This window comes from Anser brachyrhynchus (genome assembly GCF_964034855.1).
Source record: "Anser brachyrhynchus genome assembly, chromosome: 10".
Taxonomy (NCBI): domain Eukaryota; kingdom Metazoa; phylum Chordata; class Aves; order Anseriformes; family Anatidae; genus Anser; species Anser brachyrhynchus.
The window spans coordinates 10063624-10085865 of NC_137705.1; the positions used below are offsets into that span (position 1 = coordinate 10063624).

General features: G+C 51.2%; 1 protein-coding gene across 8 annotated transcripts in view; it reads left to right on the forward strand.

Moving 5' to 3' along the window:
• The window catches only part of GRIP2 (glutamate receptor interacting protein 2), a 255299-nt gene that overhangs the window by 35522 nt on the left and 197535 nt on the right, over positions 1-22242 (forward strand). The window contains exon 2 of one of the 8 annotated variants that reach the window (XM_080606883.1): positions 16702-17213. The exons of the other annotated variants lie outside the window; for them this stretch is intronic. The gene's annotated coding sequence lies outside the window, so the exon portion shown is untranslated. The remainder of the gene's footprint in view (positions 1-16701; positions 17214-22242) is intronic. 8 annotated transcript variants of the gene reach the window in all.

Sequence of the window (22242 nt, forward strand, 5' to 3'; positions counted from 1 at the left end):
CTTGAAACTTCTTCCATGTCAGGCAGGGAGCAGTTCTGTGGGCAAACCACCTGTGGCTGCTTTCCGAAGGTTGGTCTTAGTTTGATCCCCATGTAAGAAGGGGCTTGTTCAGCTGCAGCTTTGCCTTTGCACAGGGTTTGTTGTTTTATGCTGCTGTGCTGCCTCTCGTAGGGGCCCCGTATCTCTGCTTCTCCATCCAGCGTGCCCGGAGCTGGGTGCAGCTGAGAGGTCGCTGGGGTTAGGGGGCACTGGTACAGACGGACACCCTTCTTTTGCGAAAGGGAGGCAAACGGGAGCTGGTGGCATTCAGTTCATGGCCCACTTCTATCTGCCAGCGTGTACAGAGGCCTCTGGTTGCTTGCTTTAATAGCGGCCACCCAGCTGGGCATCCTCTCCTGCTGTCTGTACTGGAGCTGTCTCTCTGTCCATGCACATGCTACAAATCTTTGTTTCCTTAGGAAAATGGGCCAGAAATTGCTCTTTATTACCTGGTGGCCAATTGCACTGACAGCTTAGTTTGGAGCAGTACTGTGGGTCTACACAGCAAACACTGTTTTTCTGATTTCTTTTTTGTCCTTTCCCATTCTGATTCTTGCCCACGCAGTTTGGTAGGCTCTGCGGAGTAAGCTCCAGCGGCCTTGGTTTAACAAGTTAAAAATACTTCCAGCTTCGGTCCCTGTGAAAGCATTTCGTAGAATCATAGAATATCCCGAGTTGGAAGGGACCCATAAGGATCATCAAGTCCAACTTGAATTGAATGATGTTGGCTCGTGGGCCAGAAGTCCTGGGAGCCCACTTTCGGTGCTGCATCAGTTTTCTTTGAGTTTGCAGGGAAAGTCCCTGGGAGGTGCTGCCCAAAGGTAGAATTACTGGTAAAGAATATTGAGACACAAACGCTCATAAATTTTTTCATTGCCTGAGAACTCCCTTCCAGCTGAATACCAAGTCCCTAACGTGCCAGAAATACTTGTGGTACTTCGTCATAAAATGGGGTGGTGTTTATTAAAGGTGTCTTTACTTCAGGCACAGTTCAGGCTGTCCTGTCTGCGGCGAGGATGAGTGGGGGGGGGTATAAGGGGCTTTGTGTCTTCACAAGTATTCGGTGTATCTTTTCAGGATATTTGTCTTCGGTTTGTGTAGCAGGAAGGTTTCAAGAGCAAACCAAAACTCCTTAAAAGCAAACCCAGATATTCAGTTAAATAAGCTTTGTGCTTTTTCAGCGTGATTCTCAGACTGCCAGTCTTTTCTTAGATCCACGGTTCTTTTTTTCCTGAGTTAAGACTTTTGCTCCATGACTGGGTTTTGCTGCATATATATTGAAACGTTCCTTGCCTGCAGAAGGCACGGAGCCAGCATGGTGCTGACATGGGCTGGGCTCTTCAGTCGGAGTTGCATGTGGCCAGCAGAGATGGTGACAAAAAACCACAACCTCCAAATGGAAAACTTGCTTCCTTAGAGGGCTCCGCTTCAAAGCAACCTCTCACTTTTAGGCTAGCGAGCTTCAGCCTTCGTTTACTGACAAGTTTCTAAGTCCCTTGGGGATGTCTCGTGCAGAGATGATTCCTCCTGAGATGTACAGGGAAGCGGAGGACGCTTCCAGGGAACACCGTCCCCTGGGAAGGATTACAAGGGCCAGTCTCGCAAGTTTATCAGATGCTTTTCTGCCCACAGGTGGGCCTTGCAACACAAGCAGTGCTCTGAGTTGAACTGTGCTGCTGTCTTATTGCCCCCCAGGGATGAGCAGACAACTCCTGCGAGTCATTAAGGAAGGCAGAGGTGGCTCGGCCACCCCAAGTTCTCTGGTGTGGAGAAGCTGCTGTGCAGAACCACCTGTTTTTAATTAATCTTTTGAACCAATTTGGTTCTAGCAAACCAATTCCATTAACGGGCTAAGCAGAATAATGACAGGCACAGCTGCTATAATTCCTCGTTACGCTTCTAGTTGAAACAAAATCCTCTTTGCATCGGGAAACACTAATCTAATGTCACGACTGTTCGTTATGAAATCTTTGGTAGCTGAGCACATCCAAATGCTTCACGTGTTTTCGTAATTTTCCCACTCCCTGCTATGTGGCCAAAATATGTAAATTACAGGCTGACTTCTCCCCAGAGAAACAGAGCTAATTGGTGCGTTAATGTCTGCGAGATAAATCAAATCGGTGTCCCCTGCTATGCCCTGCTATAGGGGAGACCTATATGGTAGCTCTAATGTTCTTTGGGATGATTTAAATTTGATTTCAGTCGGTCTTGCAGCTCGCTTATCAGCCAGGAAAGGGTTCAAATGCTCAGCTGCTGTCTTCACCTCAGAACTGAAATGTGCTGGGTAAAGCTTGAGTTAGCAAATGGTCTTGGCTGATGAGGAAAAACTTGCTGGACTGGATCAGACCATATATTTATGTATGTGTGTATATATATCCTACTGTCCTACACCTGTTGGTGCAAAAGGATGCCCGGAGAAGAGGATACGGTCGATGTGTGCATTGGGTGTTTGTTCCTTGTCTGCAGCCTGCCTTCCCCCTGCTCCTGCCTCCCGCTCCACGCCGTTTCCTACACCTTGAGAGCTGGCCGTGAGTTGGGTGGTGTCCTCCTGAACCCCACCTGTGCTTTTGGCCTCCCTCCCATCCTTCAGCCCCAAGTTACACAGGGTGGTGGCTACAGTCTGTGTGAGGACAACAGCCCCGCTTTGTTGGGTGTGAACGCTGTGTCTGTGTGTATACCCTACATAATCAGGGTACTCGTGTCCAGTTAAGAGGGCAAAACTGCCCTGGGAAGATGCAACGTTTGCAATGGCCAGGTGGCAAAATGAGAAACCCAAGGAGGTGAGAGGGGGACGCAGGTTTGGTCGAACCTGGGATCCAACACCCGGGTTTTGCCTGGAAGCTCGCTGCTCCTTACATTGCTGTGTGCCTGCGTGGATGCGATGTGCTCTGCTGCCCTTTGGAAACTTACAGCTTACCCTCGAGACCTGACGGCAGTGATTTCTGAAGTGCTAGTTTTGAGCTGGATTTATCGCTAAGAAACAGCTGAGGTTTTGTGGGTTAGAGCCAAACCAGCCACCCCGAGAGAGCGCAGAAAGGGGGGGGTCCTGGCATGGGCTGTTTCCTCCCTCCTGGAGCAAGTGGGGGCAGGAGCAATGAGGCAGCCCGGGTCCTGTCCTGTGCCTGCTGCCTCTTGGCCCCGTTATTGCCCAGCTCCTCACCTTGAGGTGACCTTGTCCCAGGACACGGTGTCTCACGTGAAATCGTAAAGCTTTCTGGCCTCAGCAGGGGCTGCAGCATGTCCTGATGCATGGGCTTCAGGTCTAGCTGGTGAAATGCCTCGCTCGCTAGCTGTGAGGGCTTGGTGGCTGCAGTCACACAGGGTATTTCATGTTCAAAATCTACTCTAACTTCACACTGGGTGCTCTCTCGAACTGCATTTACACAATGCGTGGCCTACTGGTGTGTGTTTGGGGTCACTTTTAGGCTGTGGCTGGGCTCAGAGGAGAGGCAGTGGTTTACAGTGCCGGGGGTACAACCCCTCGTGCCCCTAGGGAGCAGCTGCAGCCCTGCACCTGCGACTCGTGCTCCCCACTGCTGTGTCCGTGGGATGGCCGTGGCGGCCAGGCCGGTGCTTGTGTTAGACCTGTGCTGTGCCTGGCTCTGGAGGAATGGGCTCTGGATTTCTGTGCGAGTGGTTTCTCAATGAAATAGTGCAAGAGAAAGGAAGAGGAAATCTAAGTCACTGGGATAACTTTGGAACTCTCTTTTACCCCGCTGTGAGACTTGGAGTGATTTGAGAAGTGGCGTTCAGCACAGCTTATCAGCTTAGTTGGGTTGGAGGAGTGAGAAATCGGTGGAGCGACGGAGGCCAGCTTCCAGAGACTGGCTTTGCCAGAGAAGGCAGCTGCCAAGCAGAGCTTTACATGGCTTGCATGCAGTGGAGCAAGACTGTGGAAATCCTCCTGGCTCCAGCTTTAAGCAGCTGGCTGCAGATAAACACACACACACAACCCTCTGCTGACCACGTCCATCCTCTCGCATAGGTGCGCGTGGGTGCTGGCGGACACGTGCGTGTCCTGTCGGTAAGCAGAGCCGTGTCTCGGCTTTACTGCCTGAGGGAGCTCCCAACCTGCTCCAGGAAGATAAAGGGGGACGTGGATAAACCCCTGCTGTGACTGCTTCCCCTTGGGCACCGTATCTGCTGCGTTAATTAGGGAGATGGAGGCAGGCAGGCTGAAAGCTGCTGGGTATCCCCCAAACCGATGTTTTGGCCCAGCAGGCTGATCGTAAAATTTGCTTGCTTCCCTCAACACCTCATTTCCCCAAAACCTCTAGATTGCGGTGGGCGGCTTCTTCCAGTAAATACTGACAGTTGAACAAGGATGCTGAAAGCAGTGAGGCTGCTGCTCATCGTAAAGCTCTTTCAGCCAGCCCATGGTGGTTTATTCACTGGCTGGTGGGTTCCGTTTGCTATCGGAGCTCGCCTGACTGAAGACAGATTCCTATCTTCTATGCATCCACATCAAATGTAATGGCTCTTGAACTACAGCTTCCAGGGTAGCCAGCGTAAGTTTTCCTCCCAAAATTAAGAAAACACAAAAAAAGCCCACCCAAAACTAAAACCGCCACCCCACAGTAGCGAAGTAATAATCACTGTTAACGTTTCGAGGCTTAATGCTTCTGCATGGTCCTTAATCGATAATTGAAATAGCAAGAGAAGTGTAATGCTTGAAATTCATGCAGTTAATTTTATTGCTAGCACTTGTAATTGGAAAGTAATTCTGAAATCAATATCAACGTGACGTTGCGTGGAACAGGAAAGCCTGGAGTCCAGCCACAAACAGCTCTGTGTTTAAGGGGGAGCCACTGTTCTGGGAGACACCAGGGTTTGTTTGACCCAGCTGTTCTTCTTTCTAGCCATAAGTAAGGTCTCCCCAGTGCTGTTTGGGTACACTCTGTTTCTAAATTGCACGTGATTATATTTCTCAAAGGTTTCTGATGTTTCAAGCCCTTTCTGTGTCCCACAGGCTGCTCCAAGTGCTATTGGAGGCTGTGGAAGAGGCCAGGAGAAGGTCATGAAACTTTTCCCTGCCTAAACCCTCCTCTTCCGTAGCAAAATGTGCTCCTGCATGAATGCTGGAAAAGCATCGCAGTGCCCTGGCTGAGCCTCAGGTCGTTAAAGCTTCTGTAATTACTCCGCACCCTCTGCGGACAAGCAAAGAGACTGGCTGGGATGGCTGAACCTTTCAGAGGTGTCTTTGCTGCGGGTGTCACTGTGCTCCAGACCTTGCCCGAGTTAAAGATCTGGGCTGGGGAGGCTCGGTGGGCTCCCGTGGAGGGGGATGAGAGGCCTGGGAAGGCAGCTGAAGAGGGGAGGGTGAAGCAATAAACGGGCACGGTAACGAACGTCATTTATCCCGCAGGCTGTCTCTGGGACACCGAAGTTCAAAGGGTCTTTCGACATAAAAATCCGAAGTGACGCGTGCCCTGATCGAGAGAGCAGCGCAGCCCCTTCATCTCCGCGGAGCGGGGAGCGCGCTGCCGTGCGGACCGGCTGCCTGCTCTGCAAACCGGCACCCTCCTGATCCCCGTGCGGGTGCTGACGAACCTCGGAGCGGAGGGCTGCTCGGGGTGTCGAGCAGCCGAGTAGGCGAACTTAGAAATAACGAGGCTCTGATTGTTTTCCAAAATAGCTTCGGTGCGTAACTTCCAATGGCTGTCAGAACTCGTAGAGGGGTTATTTAAATACGAAACTCTTTTTGCCTTCAGTCTCATCCTTTAATTTATCAAGCTAATTAACCGACGTTACCAAGGGACGCTTTGTTCCGAAGCTCTGCCCTCCTCCATCCCAACTGAGGGAAGACGCCTGCATGCACAGGGCGCGTTATTCCTGTCCTGTAAATCGTGTGCAAGTGCACTGATGTTTTCTCGTTCGTTTGGTTTCATTTTAATCTTTCTCTCTTCACCCCGAGCTCAGCTGAAGTACATCACAGGTTCTGCAGCTAATTAGCACGATTACAGCTGTCCGTATCGGGGTGGGAGGTTGAGTCAGAAGCAGGCAGGATCCCAATGTATGGGAGCCTCATTACTGAGTCTCCAGTGCGGCCGTACCTAATGAAATTCAAACAGATCAGGTTAAATTAGATTAGTTAATGGAATTCTCATCTTCTCAGTTTAATGCAAGTCTGAACAGCGAATCTTTAGTTTCCGTAGAAAATAAATGCTTCTGTGAATTGGATTTGACCTAACCCTGCAGGCCCGAGCTCCCTGTGCTTTGGAGAAGCTCACATCCAGGGGCTGAACTGTGTGGCCTTGGCTCGTTGGTGTCTTTTGGGATCTGTGTGAGTAATTTGGTGCTGGGAGAGGAGGGGAGGCTTCACAGTGCTCTTCCATGGTGGTCTATGTCTGGTCCCAAGGGACTCGTGGGGTGGGTTCCTCCTGCTTTTTGTGGCCACAGCTGGGACAGGAGGAGCATGCAAGAAGTAGGCTCTGTTGCCACACACTTCGTATTGCTTTTCTCATGTGATCAGCAGCTTGATTCTTTGCCCTGGTACCATGAGAAGAAGAAGGCCAGAGGAGGCACCCAACAGGTAACTCGGTGATTGCCCTGCTGGGTTGATGCTCTCCTTCCAAAGCAGACAAATTTCTGGGAACACAGTAGCACCAGATTCTTAGGCAAGACTGGGGGAAGAGGATTTGCCAAATGTTCTTTTACAGAGGGGCAGTGCCTTGCACTCTCCCTCAGCAGTCCTTGGAACAGGCAGCGAGTGGAGGACCACAGCTGGTGGGGGGTTGTACCGAGGGAAAACAAAATGTCTATTTGCTATACGTCTGTCCTGGAGCGAGCCGCTTCACTTCTTGAACTCTATAAGTATGATGTCTTTTGCAAGTGCTAAATTCACACAATTTGCGGTGGAATTGCGAGCAGTGTGGTTACTTGGTGTCACCGGCTGACAGCGTGAGGACTTCAGGAAGGCCGGTAAGGCTGCGGGCTGTTTGAGCTCAGAGCCCTTTATTTACCTGCTGGAGCACCAGGCTCTTCTCCGGCTGCGTGGTGCTGTGTCTGTACAGCACCGTCGTGGTCGGCATGCCCCCGGGATCAGAGGGCACATCTGATTCTCTTCCCCCGTCTTCCAGCAAACTCGTGATGAGTTCTGATTAGCAGCAAAGTAACCGTAGGATGCTCAGTGGCACTGAGGGCTTTGAGCTCCTCGTGGTGCTTCTGTTATCGCAGTATTGCTTTTGGTAACATCTGGTAAAAAATGAAGGTCCCAAAGCGAAGACAGACGTCCTTGTAGAAATTTTCTTTCAAAGGGTTCTCTTGCTGAGACATCCCCGCTCTGTCCCCTGTGGGGTTTGTCATTTGGCAGACGTATTCTCCCTGTCTGCAGGTCTGCGTGCTGCCCGCCCAGGCTCCCGTGCTGTCTTGCAGGTACAGTCGCTGTGTTGCGGGTCGCAGAGCGCTGCCGGCACTGGAAGCAGTTTTCATAGCGGGGCTCCTCGCTCCTGCCTTAACACACGTTTCTTCCCAGCTGAAAATCTCATTGCCAGCTCGATAATTGTTTTCATTGCTTCACTGGGAGTAGTGAGGTTAACGTCTTGAGCAGCAGCTAAAATAGACAAGAGCAAATAGCACAATAGTTTAATCCCCTGGAAATTATGCTTTTCAGTGTGGAGCTACGCTTCCTTTTTACCTCACCCCCTTTTTTCTTTTAAAGGGCAGAATTACATTTCACTTACAGCTGAGCCCAGGACCTGTAGTCTTTTGCTTTTGCAGGCAGAGTCCCTGAATACTCAGTCCCTGAATATTGCCCAGCTTTAGGCTGGCGAGACCTCGGGGATGCGGGGTGCAGCAGCCGAGCCACCCGCTCTCGCTGTCCCTGAGTGTGGTCCCTTGCAAGTGGCAACCCAGGGCCCGTGGTGGGGCAGCGGCTTCTGGTGGCGCCTGCAGCAGAGCTGGGAGCGAGTTCAAGTTGTCATCGCGGAGATGAGCGGCTTCCAGTGTACATAAATACCCGGCCCTTCTCTGTTGACTCTCGCTTTCCTCCTAAACAGCCGCGCAGTCGTTTTCCAAGTGAGCCAGCTGGGTTTGACAGATGTCCCTGGCTTTTTCTGGGCCCATTGTTGAAGGGGGAAAAGGGAGGGAATATTCTGAATTGGAGGAAATAGCTTCTGCTGGCAGTCTGCAATTTCATGGGCTGGGAGATGAACTGCCCTTCTCTCACTCAATTGCCATCAGCTCCATTCATTGTAATCTGCATTTGCAGCCTGGGAAGCATCGCTTCTCGTGGGTAGGGCTGGAATCACCACTTCTGGGGGGGTGTTCAGGTGTACTTTTACCCTTGCTGCAGAGCTAGTGGGCTTTGGATACCACAGACCTAAAGGATGAGACCTAAAGGATGTAACATAGGTTTCTGAAACCCCAAGAGTGAGGCCTTCACAGCCCTTATCTGGGAATTAAATCTCTACACCTTGTGTGCTTTTATCAGTCCCATCCCAAAGCTTTGCAAACGCTTGTTCAAGGTAAGGTCCTCCCTCCTGTCTTAAATGTATGAGGTAAGGTCCTCCCTCCTGTTTTAAAGAGCCATGTGTACTCATACAGTCTTAAATAACATGATTCAAAGAGACTTTTTCATCCTAATGTGGAAAGATCCCTGTGTCTGATTGTTGCTGACAAATTGTGAAGTTAGCAAACTTGACATTATGGCTAAATACCAACATCAAATGTCAACATTATGCCATCTATATTTTTCTTTTTTTTTTTTTGATTTTTGTTGTTCTTGATGAAAACACGTGAAATACATCAGCTGCCTGAGAGTGATGATATTAAAATAGAAGGGGGGCGAAATGCTTTCTACGTTAAAGGTCGCTCATTAGAAGTAAATTTCAAGGAATGTGTTCAGATGAGAGGTTAAGAGATTCTTCATTTCTCCTTCCTAATGTCTGGGGGAAGCCTCCAGCTCTTCCTTTGCTGACAAGCGCGCAGGTTTTGCTCTGCCTGGAGCTTTTCTGCCCTCCTCGCAGTGCTGCTGGTTGCAGGGCAGCACACACACGTCTGCCTTCTCCGAACTGCAGGGATGCAGGCACGCTGTCACTGAGTCTGAACATGCAAATTGTCCTAATGCTTCAGTGAGAGCGGAGTCCAAAGGGCACGTTTAGGACAACTTAGCTGAAAACACAGATTTTATGTTTGCTTTTAGAGTTTAGGCGATTAGCTCAAGAGGGGAGGAGAGAAGCAGGGGGAGCACTGTAATTATTCAATACTGCATTTATGGCAGCACGCCAAGTGGGAAATAGTCAAAAATAGAAGTTCGGTAAAGAAATCTGTCAATACTGGAAGCCTCATTTCCTCCTCTGTGTTATCTTCCCTGAGGGAGGCAATAAAGGGCGGTATTACACACCCCTCGTGTTTATTTGCTGTAACAATTTCCCACCGCCCAGCTATTAGCAAATTACGACCTACAGACCATTGGTGGTCCGGAAGGTCATGGAAAATAAGCTCTGAGACAATGTTAAATCTTCATTTGCGGGGTGAGCGTGGAGGTGCCTGTTTGCTGGGCAATGTGGGGGCATACACGGGCAACGTCTCCTCGAGTGACTGGTCCTCTGATGGCACGGAAGTTTTGGAAACGCCCCAGTCCCCTGGAAGGGGGTGTCTGCTGCAAACTCCTGTGGCCCTTTGGTGACATCAGGGGCCGGGGAATTTTTGGGCAATGGCATGTTTCAGCTTTCCTTTGGACTCCCTGACCAGCAGCTGAGCATCTTGTGGCACCCAGCAGGGATGGGTTTGATGCCTGGGCTAGGGGAGCTGCTCTTCTGGGAGCTCTTCGCAGCCCGAGCCCCCGACTTGGGAGCATCTTTAAGGCCTGTCCTTCCTCTTCCTCAGCACGGTGACCTGCGGGGGCCTCGCTGCAGGTTTAAGCTGGTCCAGGGACTGCACCCAGTGGGAGCTATGAGCGTTAAATGAGGGGAGGAAGTGTAATTTTAACGTAGCGGCCAGTTTGTGTGTTATTCGCTGTGTTTACTAAGCGCAGCCGGCCATTAGTGTACGCGAGATCTGACTTCTAAAAACATCAGACCATTTGCATTGGACGTCAAGTCTGTGGAAGCAGCGTCCCAGGGCTCCTGAGCTCGGGGCTTCCACGGCTGGAGCCGTCTCTGAAACCCGTGATTTTGGGCGGCTCAGGCAGGCAGGAGTGGTGCGGCTCACGGGGCCCTGTGCGTGCCCTGTTGGGTGCGTGTTGGAGGACACGCTTGATGTGTTCTTGACGTTCAGATTTGTCTGCTGCTCTTCTCGGATCTAAGCCCCCTGTTTCTGTTCGGCGTTTACTCTGCAAAACGCGTTTCCCCCCCCCGTCAGCTTTGTGCATGCTTTTAGCGTAAAGGTGCCTGCCCTGCGTTGTAAATGTTTCTGAAAAGATTTTGTCCCTACTGTGCGTTGCATAGCTCAGTGTTTTCTTGTAAATTGTTGTCAAATAGAGCTTAAGTTTGTGCTTTTATGTGACTCTAGGGGGAAAATGGTAATTTCTGCAGAAGGGTCTGACTGTACGGTAATTGTCAGGGAGATGTGGGTGAGAGGGAAAACAAACAGAAATCAAATGTCCAGCGCTTTGTGTCCACAAAAAGTTTTTTTTTTTAATTTAAAAGTCTGTTTAAACACCTATATTTGAGGAAGACAGGATTCACAACATGCACAGAGCTTCAGGTGCCTTTCCCCATCCATCCGCCGCTCCTGGGGCATGAGGCACCTGTGGTTCCCTGCAGGAGCAGCACTAACACCGGCACCTTGCTCCTTCAGCGTACTTCAGCTCCTTTAGCATACTTTGAAATCCTAGCTCACAAACTGATGGCAGCAACGAGAAGAGAAGTGCACAAAGGTGCTTTAAAGGCTCGGTGAGGGGTGGGAGGTAGCGTGAGGCTGCTGCAGGAAGGGGTCTGTGTATTCGGGAGCCGAGGTGCTGCCTGAACCAGCAATGGGGCAAGTTAGAGTTGTTTTGGGGTCAATGCCCAAACAAATATTTGCAATAAGGCGTTTCCCAGCCTTTATTAAACTTAGGCTGAGGCTAGCCTGTACTCTCTGAGGGGGTGGAGGAAAAAGACCTGAGATGAAAGGTTTGCGTTAGTACTGGTAGTTATGTTTGGGCAAATATCCTTTTGTCTTACTTAAAGGGAAGCTGAGTGCGGGGAGTGTTTGTGGGATTACACAAGAGGCACACTGGGACTTAATTTTCCTTCTGTGTGAATTTCTAAAATACCTGCAGCAAGAAAAGCTCTGCTCTCAGAAGCATCCCATGAAACTCAGAATCTGCTTTCAAGTGAAAAGACAACCGCGAATGCTTATGTGGGAGAGCACAGGGCAAAATGCTGCTTTGAAGGAGTTTACAAGTGCGTGGAGCACAGCTCTGTTGGTATCTGCTTGGATTTTCAAAGGCATTTATCAAGGTCCCTCACAGAAGACTTTTAAAGAAACAAATCTGCTGTGGAAAAAGAAGGAAGGTCCGTACATGGAAAAAAATAGTAGGTTAAAAGAAGAAGAAAGGAGTGTGGAAGTAAATCAGCTTTCCTTTCAGAAGGGAGTCACCGGCAGAGTACTGCAGGGTCTGTGCTGAGACCCGGGCTGCTTCAGATACGCAGCAGAGACTTGACAAAGGAACAAATGGCAGAGAAATGTGTTCAGGCAGAACAGCAAGCTGGTCGGGGTGGCGAAGACAAGGGCGAAGTGCAAAGATGTGCAGAAGGATGTTCCGAAACGGAGTGGCAGGATGATAAAACGACATGAATTTCAGGGTAGGAAAATGTGAAGCGAGGCACACACGAACAATTCTGCCTGTACGTAAGATGATGAGCTGCGAGATGCCTACGGTGCACTCCCAGGGCTCGAGGTCCTGGGTTATAACGCAGAGCTCTGTGGAAGTATTAGCTCGGTGCTCAGCAGTGATCAAAACCAAACTGAACATTAGGAGTTATTAGCCAAGGCAGTGGGAGGGAAACACGATGCAGCTGTGTAAGCCCAGGGTTGCACCACCTGCTGCTTTTACCTCCTGGCGCAGGAACAAACCAGGAGAGCTGGAAGGAACCGCAGAGCAGGATTAAAAGCAGAGGTGCTGGATAATTTCTCTAACGAGAGTTTTGTTGAAGACTGGGATTCCTTAGACTGAGAAACAATTCTGAAGAGGTTTTGAAAAGTCACAAGAGAGGTGGTGAAGGGAGTGACTTCTGGAGGCACACCTCCGAGGGGCACGGGGTGAAGGGGAAGGCTGAAAGTTGTGCTTCCAGGGGGTGGCGTAGGCCAGGGCACGCAGTTGTTGCGATGCATGCGAAATGGAGTGCTAATCACGGGTGTCACGGCCTTCTGGCAAATGTCTAGGAAGCCTTTAATGAAAGGTTAATTGGCTGGTGGATTGGCACGGAGGTGGCCGGGGAGAACGCGGCGCTGCTGAGAGAGGAGGGTGAGAGTGCAAATGGAGACGAATTGATTTCATTTCTCCGTACCACGCTAGGATGGTAACTCACACGGTTCCCCCGGCGGTGTTACTGGGATGGCCGCTGGTCAGCCAGTCCTTCGGCACTGGTCCCTGTTCCCTTGGCTCGGTTTGAGGCTGGGGGCACCCCAGCCCTGTGGAGCACCCAGGTCCTGGGAGGAGCGGGGTGTCTCGCTGAGCCAGCAAGGAAAGTGTGGTGCTGAGCTGTGCTCTCCTTAACCTGGTCGAGAGCTCTTCAGAGCAGCACTGGAAGATTTTGGGCTCTGCTGCCTTTGCTTCTCATCACCACCTGCGTCAGGGCAGCGCTGGCACCGAAGAAGCAAAGTTGATGAGATTCTGCTCTTGGAAGTGTGTCTGGGTTTTATCTCTGTTAATAAAAAGAAAAAGGTTAAAGGAAGCTCTGGATGGGAGATCACTACTAAAATTAATTTAGTTTTCTAACTGGACAGATACCTTGGAGATGATCTTACTGCTTGAACCCAGATGGGATCTTTCCCCTCGGTCAGGGCAAATGTTACCTTGTCAAAATGAAGCATTTGGGGGATCTGGGTGCTTGCCAGCAATAGGGCTGCAGACCACGTCAGGCTTTTTTGAGGTTTCTTTTATTTCGAATACAATAGGCTGCGTTTCATGAATTATCCCTGAGGTTGTTTCTGTGGTTCTGTGTTACCAGGCAGCTCCCAGTGCATGCTGCTATTCTGTTTGCTTCTCCATCTCTGAGCTCCTAATTCCACCTGATTACTATGCAAAATCTTTGTATCACCCAACTAATTGCTGATGGGCCATACCCCATCCTGCTTCTCGGTGCCCTCAACACCGTGCGGGTGGGTGGGGGCTCTCCCCATGGCACGTTGGCTCTGGCACGAGGGACCTGTGCCCAGGCGGTGCTCGTTGTGGGGTGCCCCAGGAGCAGCTTTTGGGGCTGCACGGAGGATTGAGGTCTTGCCTCAAGCTTTGTGGGCTTAGCCCTCTGCTCGTCGCTGTTGAACTGCTTTCCCCTCAGGGTTACTGTGGTGGTGTAGAAAAGTGGAAGGGGAGGGCAAGAGGATTGAAACAGTGACTTTTTTTGGGGGATGTGACAGTTTGTAGAACATCAGCCCTTTGTTCAGGTCCTAAATTGCTTTTAAACATACGACCTGTGTTCATACCCATATCTACCACTTGCATTTGCTTATTTGTCTGCCTCTGTTTTTCTGGCCTTGTAATTTTGGCTAATCTTGGCCACACTCCTAAGGAAAGTTGTGTTTGCTCTCTGAGGAAAAATCACAATGTAAGTTTCTTCACCGGGACAAATCTGTACAAATACAAGGATTTGCCTTTTAATTGTTCAAATTGTCTGCTCTTGGCTTTTTTGAGTTGTTCCTAATAGAAAAGATCACAATGAAAGAAAAGCTGATAGTGAGAGTTTGATCTACCAGCAACTAAATCTGAGAATGAATAAATCCAGGATAAAAGAGCTCAGGAAAGTAAGATTTGCAATACCACCAAATACCCTGCTAGCCTGGTGATGAGCATGGGCTGCTGCAGCAGAAGGTATTGAACAAAACGCCCTTGCATGCTCGACAGCACACTGCACGAGTAAAATCGCATTCTCTCTTCTGTGCTGTTTGTGGACCAGCAGTATTTTCTAAATCTACACACTTTAGAAAAGCCCTTAAGGCTTTCTGAAGTCCCTGCTTTGAAGGAAAATCCCTAGAAAATTTAAAGACACCTGACACTGGAGCATCCCGAGTCGGGGACACACGAATTCCCTGATGAGCAACAAGCTCAGGCTGCTGCATGGCCGCAGCGGTCCCCCGCTGTCTCTGAAAGCCTGTTTTTTCTCGCTGCCAACACGAGCACGGTCTCATGAGCTGGCACTATTAGCATGTGTGTTTTCCCCTCGCGCTGCGCAAGAATAATTACCCTCTCCCGGCAGCGCGAGTGTTGCTGTTCCCTCTGATTTATGAAGGCAAAGAACTCGTTTGGGAGGATGAGTCAGAAGTAATTGAGCTCCGGGGGGGGCTGTATTTCATCGCTTTTCCTCTCTTTATTTCTGCCCTGTACGGTACCTCCCCGTTACCTGTCCTTTGGCCTTCCAGGCAACACGCGGTAAAGCTCAGAAGCGAGCCTGGGCTGCACGCTGTCTTGATTCACATTTAAAACCAGACCTGACTCTGTAACTCAGGAACGCGACGCGGAGGTGATCCTTTAAGCTATGAAGTAAGGCCGTCGATACAACATGCTTCCGTGCAGGCTGCTGCCAAGCAGTTGGCGTCCTGCACAAGCTGTGGGGGGGGGTCCCAGAGCTTCTGGGGGGGGGGCATTCACGTGCAGCTGCTGCTGGAGGGGGTTTGGCAGCCGGTGGCTTGTAGGGGGCAGCGCTGGGTTTGGGTGCAGGGCATGGGACAGATGTAACCAGATCTCCCCAAATGCCACGGAGTCGTTCAGAGGGCAGGGAAGGTTTGAAGGAAGCCTTGGTGCAGCTGTGCAGGGGAAGGCAGGGGCATGCCTCTCGGGAAGGGAGAGGTTTGCAGCAGGGGGTGTGTGAGGCTGGTGCTGCTTCAACTGCTGCTGCAAGTCATCGGGGTAGAGCCCAAGCGAGCAGGGAGTGGGCTGGGATACAGTTCTGCCTCTTGCTGAACTGACATAAGCTATAGGTAGCAGATATATTTTGCAGTTTGCTGACTAAGTTCTGTGGTGTTGACTATACCTCTGATGTCTGACACCCCTTGAGAAGACCCCAAGCGGTGGCATCTGAGTTTTGTGGGGTCTCAGGTGAGTCAGGGCAATGCGCAAGGATGAGGGAGAGCTGCAGGCTGACTGCCTGGCAGCAAGGAAGGGAGGCTTCTCTCCCCTCTAGACATAATTCCCCTCCTGGCGTGGTGGCGAGCCAGGCGCTGGCACTAGCAGGGCGCCTCGATCTCACGGGCAGGATTCAAGCTGAGGAGCTGAGTGACTTCCCCCACCTCCCTGGAAGGGCTCAGCAGCAACCAGCAAAACCAGCAAATCCAGCACCACTCGCGTGGTGCCCCATTCCCCTGCTATTTTGCACGACTCCGTTGCCGAAACGATTGCCTGATCCAGCCGCTGGCTGCTAAACCTCCGTGAGAGCCGCGGTGACTGACGACTCTGCCCTCACATTTCCATTTCTATTTGCAGTGTAATGTATCCCTCCCTCCGCTGAGTGCTTCTTGAGAACACTTCGGTGCCTTTTTCCTTCAAGTGTGGCAAAACTAAACAAAGGAGCCTGATGTTCCTTTGCTGGGCTGAATAACCCGCTGTTATGATTCGATAATGGTGAAACTGGTTTATAATCCATCTCAACAGCGATGCATGGCATTAAAAACCAGGCAAACAAACTCCAAGTCCTCTGCAGACCTGACTGCTCTGAGCAGCAGGTGATCTCTGGGGAACTCGGGGTGGGAGCTGTAGCTCCGAGGGTGCTTTGAAGCAAGAAGCTGAACGTATTGTGAGGGGTAATAGTGAAAACCAAGGTGGTGGATCAACAGAGTTGATATAACAGAGTTATATCTGCCTTTGATGGGCACAATGGTCTGTCGTAGATGGGTTTTGCTAGCTTTTAGCCAGTAATTTATTTTTTTTTCGCCTACTTCTGCTGAAGACTGCACCGTCTCTTCGGTTAGCCTTATCTTCTATGTGGCTTCTTTAGCCTGTGGATCCAAATTGTGAATGGTGATTACGGATGGCGTGGTGTTTTCTGTGCTGTGGCCGGCTCAGATGTGGGGTGGGGATGCTCTGGGGTATTAAAATGAAAACACCAGCGTTGCAGACTTGTAAGCTATATTTTCTTCAAGCGCACCCACTAACGCTGTTAGTCTGCAAGAAGGGTTTTAGGAAACAAATACAAACAAGATGTAAATCTGGTTAGAGGAAAAACCTAAGAAACGTGCAAACCGGCACTTAGGGAAAGTTTTCTGGAGAAGCTGCCAGCCTTCCTCAGACTCTTTGCACGTGGAGTTCTCCTGAAAGGGCAGCCAAGGTTTGCTGCGCTCATGGGTCTGTAGCTCTGATCATCCATTCAGGGCAGGTAATGCATCAAGGTGCTTGCTGCTTAAGCATTCACCATGGGTGAAGGTGCTGCCTGATGCTTTTCATCCAGAGCAACCAAATGCTCCAACTGTTTGTCCGTCTACCTGATGGCCTCCCTCAGTGTCTGGCCTGACCTTTGAAATCATGCCATGCCCTGCCATGTTTAGCTTCCAAAGGCAGAAGGAATTGTTGTTTTTCTTTTACAGAAGAAGGCCTGCAGTGATTTATCTCCAGTCATGGTAAATGGTGTTGTTGAAGTAGAGATTAGAACCCAAGTTCTCTGACCCTTGGGCCCTCCTTCATCTCCAACGAGCTGAATTCCTCCTTGGACACCTCTGTAGATGCAAGGCTTGCTTACACTGAAGTGCCACCTCCCCCACCAGCAGAAGTACGTTCCCATTTCTGTCCGTCGCTTTGGGAGCAGCTGGCGTGCTCAAGACACCAGGATCATCCAAAAATTGCAGTGTTAATCAGAGCTTATTTTATTCTTTGCTACTTTGAACACAAATATCCCAAAATGGCCTGAAGACGCATGGTTGAGTAGCCACGTGAAACAACTCCAGCCTTCCAACAAATCCAAAATACAGATGGCTGCTAAAAGCGATGTTGCCTGCCTGGAAAAGTCCTGAGGCCCTTTGATTTACCAAGGGCAATTACCGCCGTCGGGCATCTCTGTGCCTTGTGTCAAGGGACTTTGAAGGCCACTAGCGGGCTGCAGGTAAGAGATTAGTTTCTTGTTACAGGGCAGCAGAGTCGGTCCCAAGCTGCTACTAAATCAAGTTGGTTACGAAGAGGAGTAGGGGAGCGGCGCCGTAAGGTGCAGGAGAGGTGTTTGCTGAGTCTCAGCCTGGCAGGCAGCGCTGTAATTCAGATGGCGGAGCGTAAGACAGCAGATTGCTTTAAATGTGTTGCATCCCCATATGTCAGGAGCTTGATGCGTCCCCAGGGGCCTAGCGACAAACAGCCCCATCTCTGCGCGAGACTTCTGAAGCACAACCCATGCGGGAGCCTCTCCTCCGCGAATCCCCAGGGACGGGCTGGGTCCTTCAAGAAAATGGATTGCTAAGAGCTTTCTGGGAGTGCCTCGCGCGGGTTTTGACGGCGGTGCTGGGTAGAGGGGTTCTCGCTGCTGCTGGCGCTGCCTTGTTAATATCGCATCGCTCCCCCGCCACAGAGATTTGGGGGGGATTTAAACGTCTTTGTGTTGTTTGTTGGTAGGAGGAGGAAAGTGTTAAGATGTCAGGAATGAGGAGGTGCCAGAACTACGGGGGAAGAGGTGGCAGGCGTATGGGACCGGCTCAGGCACGATGGGTGCAGGTCAGGTTGGGTGACTGCTGCCCGGAGCAGGCAGGGTGGTTCGGTACGGAGCCAGCGACATGGGTGGCTAACGGGTGGGCAGCGTGGCCACGGGCTGCTGCCTCAGGTGGGTCACCAAGGGAGATGCCATGTCCCTGTGGTCTACCAGCAGTGCAAGACACCAGGGTTTGCTGACAACCACGAGTGGGGTTTGGCTCGTCTGAACCCAGATGTGTGCTCCAGGAGTGAAGAGCTGGGGCCCTGCAGCGCCAGAGGGATGAGCAGCTGTAGAGCTCAGCCCTAGGTGGGCCCAAGGATGAGGCAGAGGTGCCTCCTTCCCCTCCACGGGGAGAAGCCCATAGAAATGTTCCACCTCTTGCCAGTGAGGGCTGCTGAGCCCTGCTGCTCTCACAGTGATGGTGGTGATGGTGACGTACACTTGTGCCTTCCCAACAGCTGCTCTTGGAGCCTGGCCCTCCAAAAAGCACAGCACAAAAGCCCCTTGTGCCTCTCGCATCGCAGTGGCTGCGAGGAAGCTGAAGTTCTGGTTAAGGACGTGGAAGATGAGTCAGTGGATGCCAGCTTGATTCCTCGTCCTGCTGCTAATCTGCTGCAGCGTGCCTGCGCCTCTGATTTTCCTGGAAATGGGCCTGCTGCTGCCTGCTGCCGGAGCAGGAGAGGCAGTCGGATGCTGCTGAGGCTCGTGCACCACCAGAGCCTGTCCCCGAGTGAAGCAGGTCCCAAAGAAAACAAACCCTGCTCTTGGCAGTCCCACGGGAGAGTCGTTTTCTCTCTGGGAAAGCTGCTTTCTGAACTCGGAGCTGCTGCTGCTAATGAGTGCATCAAAGAACATCTGAGGGTGCGCACAGCACACGGGGTTCCTTTTAATTCCCTGCACTGCTACAGTAGGGCAAGAGGTCTTTTTAATTTGATTTAAGGTCCTTTTGCTGATAAAGACAGAGGATAGGGATGCAAATACTCTTCCAGCTGATGACATTTGGAGACGAGCACATTTCCTCTGGATTTTACCCAGAGGGTATGTTGTTGTGTGTTTTGATTTGTCATGCTAAATAATTGCAGGATGTCTCCGTGCTGGGCAAAGGTTTGGTTCAGTTCCACCGCACACGTGATGCGCTTCACCGTGCTTCCTTCCCTGCTTCCACCGTCATCTCCCCTGCTCCCTGCTTCGTGTTTTCTGTGCAGGGTGGATGTAAGCAGGCAGGTCGGTGGCCAGACCCCCAGGAGGCTCTGCGTGCCCTCCTTCCTAGGAGCTACACGAGCAGCAATTGGGTTCTGTTTGGCCCAGGACGTAGTCAGGTGGAAAACCAAGCTCGGAAGATAAAGGTGTTATTGCTGGGGCATGGAACTGTGCGTCCTCTTGATTCAGTTTTCCTCTCTGTGATTTATGTCGTTAGTCTGATATTTTATATCGGAAATGCTGGAATTATTATTTGGGGCTTGAGAATTTCCACGTGGCGGGTGTTTAGGGTTGTCGACTCCAGCACGAGCTGGACTTGGGAGCTTTCACAGTGTGTTAGGACTCAAGATGAGACAGGAGACATGCTGCCCGTGGGGCAGAGGCCGGCTTGGGGTGTCCCGACTGCTGGTTCCCTTACACCAGCTCCAGGCCAGGCGCAGAAGGGACCTGACCCTGCCTGTGCCCCGTCTGCAGCAAGTGTCCGACCCTTGCAGTCGCAGAGGCACTCAATTATTTTGATGAGCGATTGCCTCTCGACCTGGGAGAAGTGTCCTGCCAACGCATCAAACCCCGCCAGCTTGACGTGAGTCGGCAGCTCCGCTGGAGGTCGCCGGGTGGTTCTTATAGCTGAGCTTTGCTTTGTGGGAACATTGGTGGCCATGAATGAGTGTGGCTCTGTGGCTGCTGGGGTGTCTGTGGCCACCCTGTCTTGAGCAGGGCTGCAGGCGGGTTAGTTATTTGGTGGTGCTGGCGTTTCACAAGGAGAATTATCAGGGGTCTGCTTACAGCCTGGCATCTGTACCCTTTTCATTATTCAACCTGAAATAAATAAATACATGAATAACGTGCTTCTTCAATTGTTAGTAGAATACGTTTGGTTTTCCTTAGAAATGGAAGTAAGCAACCAAAACGTCATCTCTCAGTGATTTTTCTTTCTTTTTTTTTTCTCCAAGCATTTTGCCTTCTAAGGCCCAGAATGCTCCTGCAGGCCACCTCCCCTTCACGCCCAGCCCAGCTTTTTCCAACTGCATCTACTGAGGCCTCCTTTTTTTGAGGATGGTGGCTGACCCTGTCTTTATACCCTAAACCAGCATTTCTCCCAGGGTAGGTCTTGGTCCGTTGCAGAGCAGCATTATATATGACTATACTGAGCACAGTTTCATGGAGCCGGTGATGGGAAAGCCACATTCCTGCTGTTCTGCCCTATGCTTCCTCCGCTAATTATTATTTATGAGCCGTATCGCAGCAGTATCCAGAGGCCCCTGCAATCAGATTTCTGCTGTGCTGGGCACGGTTCAGAGAATCCCTCTGGGACGCCAGTCCAGGAGTCGGAGGAGGAGCAGGGTGGGACCTCAGATGAGGATGAAGCACTCAGGCAGAACTGCGTGGAGCTGAAGTGGGGAAACTCAGCGCCTTCCTGGAGGCATCTGCATGGGGTTTGGGCTTGCGGTGAGGTCTCTTGCTAAAAGGATCCCCAGAGAGAAACTCCTCGAGTTTAACACGATGCTGGCACCAGGTCACCTAGGCTTGCCCCTGTGGGGTTTTGCTTGTAGGCCAGCTGGTTCATGGTGCTCTGTTCCTGCACGCGACTGCTGTGGCAGCGTGTACCGACCACCTCCCGGCCGTGTGGGTCTCCAGTCCCTGCAGATCTGTGCAGCAGACTGCAGCTGCTGGGCCAGGACGTTTGTCCTGCTGCTGTCTACGGGCTTGGAAGGACTGGTGTGGAGGAAAAGAGAAGGTGCTTTTCTTGAATTCATGTCTCAGGATCTACAGCGCTTTGCTTTATTTTTGCATTGTCAATTTAAGCGTGTTTTGTTCTATTGCCGTAACTCCCTCTGGTGGCAAATTTGACAGCTTAGCCATCAGGTTTGTTTGATTTTCGTATCCAGAGGCAGCACAGCTATGTCTTGGAGACTGCCTCGCATGGAAAAAGTGAGGAGTTTGCCCCCCCGTTGGGCAATGTGTTCACTGCCCATCCGTGCCCTGCAGGTCTGCACCTCTCTGTGGCTGAGTTAACCCATCCGCCTGAGGAATTGTCCTCCACCTCGCAGCTCCTGAGCGCGTCTGTAGCAACTGAGGTCCTCGGAGAGAGCAGGGGGTTTTCCGAATAAATGTCCCGGCTCGGTGCTCGGAGACGTCCTCAGAGGGTTTTGATACACACATCAAAATGTGGTGGGTGAGAACGGGACCTGGGGGAGCTGGCTGCGTTGCACTTGCTGTGATTTGTGTCTGGAAAAAAAAATAAATCAAGTCTGCAGGACTGGGGGCTGTGTTACAGTAATTAACTGCGGGGCGAGGAAAGCGAGGGATATCCTGGGCAAGGAGGAAATGAAATGGAAAGTGGTATTGAGCTTAGTGGGGTGGAATTGCAAAGAGCTTTGTTTGCAGGGTGGAAATTAATTATTGGATTTTGTCTAAAGCTGAGCTCACAGAACAGAGGCACGTCTCGGTCCTCCGTACTCTGCCACCTCAAGTCTTTGCTTCTCCGCTCGTTAAGGAGGTGCGGGTAACGATCCACCTGGCGACAGCTCACCGGGCTCGACGAGGCTGGCTTGCTAAGGCTGCTGATGTCTTCATTCAGGGATATTTGAGCTTGTAGTTGCCTGAGGCTGAATCAAATCTGTCTGCTTGTCGCCCAAAATGCAAACCCTCCTCGTGCCTCTCGGCGGCATCTTCCTACGAGCAGGGACAAGGTGCTCCCTGGCAGCCGCAGGCTGAGGAGGGCGTTGAGCTGGCTGAGATTTCCTGGTTCCTACAGGGATGTGGGGTTGTCTGTGACCTTCTCCGGCAGCCAGGAAATGTGGCTTTTGGGGCCAGTGCTGCCCACGTTCTGGTTCCAGCACCGCTGGGCTGGGACATGCTCAGGGTGGGACATCTCGGTGGCGAGCGCGGGGGGTTTGTTGGCAGCAGGTGACTCCCTGCTGGTGGCTATCGGTCTGCCAGAGATACCAGAAGTGGAGGGTTTGTTTTGTCGGGGCAGGGTTGTTATTGCTTGCTGCAAACTTTGTGGGCATCCCATAGGAGCCCAGGCCGCGGAGCGGGACCGGGAGGCGCTTGTCAGACGCGGACAGCGTTTAATTCATCGATTGTTGTGCCAGAGCCTTGACAGCTGTAATGCTTTTTTTTCTTCTCCATTTTCCCACATGCAGAGAGCAGCTCCAATATTTTTCTATACATGTTGACCTTTATTTGAAATGAAAGCAAAAGAAAATTGTGGAAAGCCCCAGTGAGAAAGGCAGGAGTCGGCCTCCTT